Below are 5,787 nucleotides of genomic sequence, written 5' to 3'. Positions count from 1 at the left end.
ATAAGAATAATAATAATAATAATAATAATAAAATATAATAAAGAATTACAACAACATACTCTGATTGCTTTCAGCAATCAGACAATTATCCCCACATTGTAAAACATCTACACCTAAATTAAACCCATTTCTGACACCATAACAAGCTTTTACCACAAGAGGGAGCCAAAGACCTGTGTATTACAGTTAGAGTGAGCAGCTTTCCTATGAATGTTTATGTCATCACATCTGCCTCTGCCACACAGCACAAAAAAGCATTGTTAGGAGTCAGCTCTTACACCGCTCATCTGCGTCATTCCATTGGCTGTAGCAAATAACAGAAGCATGTTTGTTTAAAGCATTGCAACATAGCTAGCTCACACGAGTTGTTACCATATATAATTGTGTTCTCACATGCATACAATGAAGTCTTTAATATGACTTCAAGTCTAGATTTTAAATCTTTGCTACAAACTAGGAAGCAGATCAGAGATTTGTGCAAAGGAGACATCAGAAGTTCTACAAAAAACAAATCAGAGGAAGATTTTTTTCAACTATGATTTGTCATAAGGTGGTCTTTTTTCTTATTCTCTTTTATATGAACCATTGATAAAATAAAAGATTGCAGCTATCATTGACTAAATAGTATTGTCAATGTTAAATCTACATGCAGACTAAAGGATTAGCAACCACTTTCTAAAAAAGGGTTCCTCTCGCCATTAACATACATATACAGACACGCCAGAGGAGGCAGGAAAATATACTATATTATCAAATACTCATCCAATGCAATATTGCTGACGATTACATGTAAACATAAAAAGAAGAAACCACCACTGAGCTGTATTTATTCAAGCATGTCTTTAAAATGAAATAATTAATAATGGATATTCATTAGGCCATTTATATGACTGCTGTTACTGCTAAATTAATAATTTTGCAGTTATTTGGCACAAAAACTCTACTTTTTTTTCATTAATATGCAACAAAATTTGCTGATAATTCAGTTTTTTGTTTGTTTGGATTACAAGTTAAAACTTTATGTTACAACTTTCACATTTCTCTTTTCGTAATAAATAAGTTTTAACTAACAGTTTACACTTGCCAAAAGTTTTAAATCTAAGGTGAAAGAAAAAAAAACTGTTTAGAAAAGATGACCAAACTTACTACGACCAGCCAACACTTTAAATTGAGGATAGAAAAAGAAAAAAGAAACTGAGAAAGTTCAAAATATGTGTTATTGTTTTAAACTGATTGTCAATACATATGTAAAATTAAAGCCATTATTGGTAAGAATAGTGTTTTTCATAAGTCCATCCTAAAAATAATATCAGCTGTCATTGAGATCACAATCTGCTGCAGATCCCAGCTGTGTTGATGTTTACTTTTTAAGTCTTATTGTGTTTTCTTTTATGATTTATTCTTAGGTCTTCTTTTTAGTAATTTATCATAAGTAGTTTTAACCAAAGCACATTTTAAAATAATAATGGATTCCTGGATGAGTAGAAATATTAATAATAACAATAATAAACAATAATAAAGCAAGATAATTTTCAAAACAAGTCTGTAAAGCATCCTGAAAATCTGTTTCTTGTTTATTGACAGCCGTCTGTAAACTGATGTGAAAAGAGTCAATTATCAGCAACTTACAGGGCATTAAGAGGCAACCTGGTGTTGAGTGTCTTGCCCGAACACACAATGAATCCTGGGTTTTGAACCCCAAACCAACCAATTAGTAAAATTATTTAAGCAGTTTTGTTTCATTTATTTTAAAAGAATACTGTTAAAAGTAATTATTTAGTAGTTATATTAATGTTTTGGAACAAATAAGTATTTTTTGGCACAAACTTAAAAGAAACGAAGTAAACTCACTCCAGGAGCAATGGTTCCACACATAATAAATAACATGAGTTGACTAAACTGTATCTGCAGTGCACAATTTAATCCAATAAAAATATAAATGAATCTAATCAAGAAAAAAATAAAAAAAAACATAAAAATAGTAAACAATGTTTGAAAGGTTAAATTGTTAGTAAATGTCAGACCAAAATGCAATATTTATGACTATAAACTGAGTCTTGACAAATCTTAAACAAGTATTTTAGAGCAAAAAACAAATCTAAAATTCATATTTCTAGCTAAGTTGAAGTACACATATTTATTAATACACAAATAATTATATGTTTTAGAAGTTTTACAAAGATTTAAGGGTCTAAATCATTCTAACACGCAGTGGACAGGACTGTTGGCACAGAGTAAGCCTGCGTTTATTTCCCATCATCCCTTTGTTTACACTCTCTCCCACTAGATTAATGCCCCTCACACCCCAAACCAAAAATTTCTGGTGCAACAACAATGGTAAGCAATATCTGTACTATCCAGTCGAACAGTTTTGAGGCAGATTCCAGCTCAGACAGGGAAAACAAAGATGTTCATGGATCTACTTGTCTGCAGGTGGATGCATCAGAATGGAGCTATTAAACCTACATTACTGCTTTGTTTTTTTAATCAGCTCCTTATTCACAATAATTTGAATAAAAGCAATTTTAAGACATATTTCTTTATCCTTGATCATGAGAAAAATGTCACAAGAGCATGTTAAAAATGCCAAAAACATGATTTTGATTGATTGCAAGGGAGCTCCCACTTTATCGTAATTCTTTGGTTCATAGCTTGAGCTAAAATGGATTTGTAAAGCATTTCTGTCCTGGTCAATGATACATGGTGCAGAAGAAGAAATTCCCTCCAATAAAACCACTGCAGCATGAGCTCATATGAAACTATAAATTCAATATGAACTGGTTAGTGGCTGGTTTTACTCAGTTGTAATGCAGGTATGACAACTGGCACTCAAGAGAACGGAAACAAATGTGATTTAAAATGTAAAATTAAAAGATTAAGCATATCAAACCCAACTTAAGCCGTATTACTGAGTTATGATCAGAGGCTGGATAATCTGTTACAACAACATAATCCATCTGCTCTGTCGGGGGTGGTCAGTCTTCAGGGGCTTCTAATCAATGAGGCTTCTTATGATGGGCTTCAGAAACGTGAATGAACTGACCCTTTAATTAATGTAATTGATGAACTCTAATTGATCATAGATGTTCATTGTGCGAGGAATAGACATAGAATAGTTTTATTAGAGGCTCTTTAAAAGTAACCACGAGCTATGTCATTACTGTAAAGAGCTGGACCCACAAGCAGCAGATTTGGTATCTTCCAAATCGTTGGACTAATAGTAGTAGGCCATTCCACTTTAAATAGCTCTCATGCATTTAAAACCCACACAAAATCCACTATTAATAAACACAATTTCATAATATCAAAACTACGTGAGCTCACACATAAACCAAAGAAAACATAAATTAATTGCTAGCAAACACTTGCTAACGACTGGATGCTAACCACTGGCATCGGTCAGGTGATAGCAAAGAAAATGGGTTACAACCAATTAAACTTCCAGCGCACATCACTGCATGTATTTGAACGTTTAAAAATAAATTCAAATAATTATTTAAAGTAACAAACCAAATAAATAAAGCATTTCCCAGAAAGCTAAATGACCCTTGGTTGGTTTGGAGCTAGCTTAAACACCTAGCAGAATGTGCTGGGACGAAGCCGACTGTTGTCGTTACCTTGTTTCTTCCAGGCGCTGACAGAGCAGCTCTCCGGCTGGTCTCATTCGGACGACGGAGAGGCTCTGGGGCCTATTTGTGAGAAGCAGCCCACTGCCAGAAGTACCACGAAGACTACTGAGTGTTTATATTGTACACCGCTTTTACAGCTGGATTCTGACAATGATTTAAAGACAAGAAAATCTGCAAAAATTGCAGTTCCTCCTGTGTGCTGAGAGTACTGGAGCGAGACCATGGGCAAAACCATTCGGCACGAATGAAGGGGGGGAGTGGAACAAAAGCTTTCATTTAGGTGGCATTCAGGCACTACTATGGGATGTAATAATATATCTATTACAAGTTAATTCATCCGTTACAAAAAAAATAAAAACATATAAATATTATATCACTATAATGTGCTATTATTCTCACACAGTGGTTTAATTTTATAAATCAGAGTTAGCTAGAACCCCTCTAACTTGCAGATGTACAAACACAGGGTAGCTACCTAGCAACTGTGTCGCTGACCATGGTGCTAAAAAACAACCTGCAGCTACTGGGACCATTCTGCTCAGAAGCAGTAAAGCTGCAGTTCACTTTATCAATAGACTTTTTGATTTAAACTGCTTTTTTAATGTCATACTTTTACTTTATTTTAAAATAATCAAAGCAAAAAAGTAGTTCTTTACAGATGTTTGCATATGAGTTTTGATTTGTCATCATATGATTACATGAGTTTGTATTAAATTGAACATTTTTGTTTGCCAGCTTGTTGCTGTTTGTTCTTGTTGTTTCATGTTTATCTTTGTCGATTTTAATTTTGCTTGACTTTATTCACCAAATCTAGGATACATACTGTTCAGGTGGCCTAGCCATATGCACGAAATCAAATGCTTTTATCATCCAACAAATCTTTTAAAGAAAAGTGGTTGCAAGGTAGAGTACACACTGAGACTTAAGGTAGTAAATCTCAGTCTTAATGCAGATAGACTTAAGGTTTTGTGCTTATTTAGAGGTCAACAGTTCAATTAAGGTCAATTACTGTAAAGCAGGACCTTACTTCTTAAAGATGTATAGTAGGAGAATTGTTCCAGCAAAAGCAAAACATTTGAAAATTGAACAATTTAAAGGAAAAATGAAATGGAACATTACAGAAGCAATAATGTTGGATTATTGTATTTAGAAGTGAAGTGACTGAAGGACTCAGTTGGCCGGGTGCAGGACTTGCTTCCTAGAGCGTGCAGTGAGCTTAATCCAGTGTGGGTCCTTAGACAAGACCCTTCATACTGCCAACCCACCTGTGTGAATCAGTGAAAACTGGCGGAATAAGCCAAAAGGTGAACTACATTAGATTAACAAGTGCCTGTAAGGAAAAAAAATCCTATTACATACATTTTCTTTACCATCTATTTCCCTTTTGGGATCACAGGGTTGCTGGAGCCTGTCCTGGCCACTATTGGGAAAAAGTGGGGTACACTGTGAACAGGTCACCAGTCTGTCTACCACACACTCACACCTAGGAACAATTAGAGTAACCAATTAATCTATGAAGGGGGGAAGCTAGAGTGTCCAGAGAAGACCCATGCATATTTGAGTAAAACAATAACTCCATGATCCAGCCGAAATCTGAACCTTCTCATTGTGAAGCAAGAGTGCCAACCACTGTCCACCGTGCAGCCCCAAATAAAATTCATATAGAATAAAAATTTTCCAGTACCAAAAAACAAATATCTCACAGTAACAACTAGTGCTTCTAAAAACATTGGCCTGTTTTAACAATAATTAAAACTGTTCTCAAAACAGCAAAACTATTGCAAATGAAAGTTATTTCACAAGCAATGCAGCAAAGTTCTGTTTAAAAATGCAAATTTATTTACATCTTTTCAAAATAAAAAAGTATCAAGACTGCTTTTATTTTGCCTTTTTTCCCTTGCTTTTTTACACTAAAAGCCACATTCACACATGTAGAAAGGGCCGTGTAATGTGATGTATAAGTTGGTAAAGAAAAAAAAAACTTTTGGTTGTTACTTATTGCAATGGGACATCCAAAGTTATATCCATTTAAGAAAAACCTGAAGTTACAGACAACCTGTTTAACAGGTTACAAAGTTCGGCGTTGCCAAGCAGCAACAAATCTGCTTTGTTTAAAAATGTTATACTGGGAAGCATACTTTAAAATAGACTAGTCAAT

The 5,787-nt window shown here is 34.3% G+C and overlaps 1 protein-coding gene across 3 annotated transcripts in view; it reads right to left on the bottom strand.

Moving 5' to 3' along the window:
- Nucleotides 1-4,172, bottom strand: part of ttll7 (tubulin tyrosine ligase-like family, member 7) — an 88,093-nt gene extending 83,921 nt beyond the window's left edge. For all 3 annotated transcript variants that reach the window (XM_024279040.2, XM_024279041.2, XM_036211483.1), the window contains exon 1: nt 3,618-4,172. The gene's annotated coding sequence lies outside the window, so the exon portion shown is untranslated. The remainder of the gene's footprint in view (nt 1-3,617) is intronic.
- Between the last annotated feature and the right edge of the window lie 1,615 nt (nt 4,173-5,787).

Source organism: Oryzias melastigma, linkage group LG4 (genome assembly GCF_002922805.2).
Source record: "Oryzias melastigma strain HK-1 linkage group LG4, ASM292280v2, whole genome shotgun sequence".
Classification (NCBI taxonomy): Eukaryota; Metazoa; Chordata; class Actinopteri; order Beloniformes; family Adrianichthyidae; genus Oryzias; species Oryzias melastigma.
This window is presented reverse-complemented; position numbering and strand designations above follow the sequence as displayed.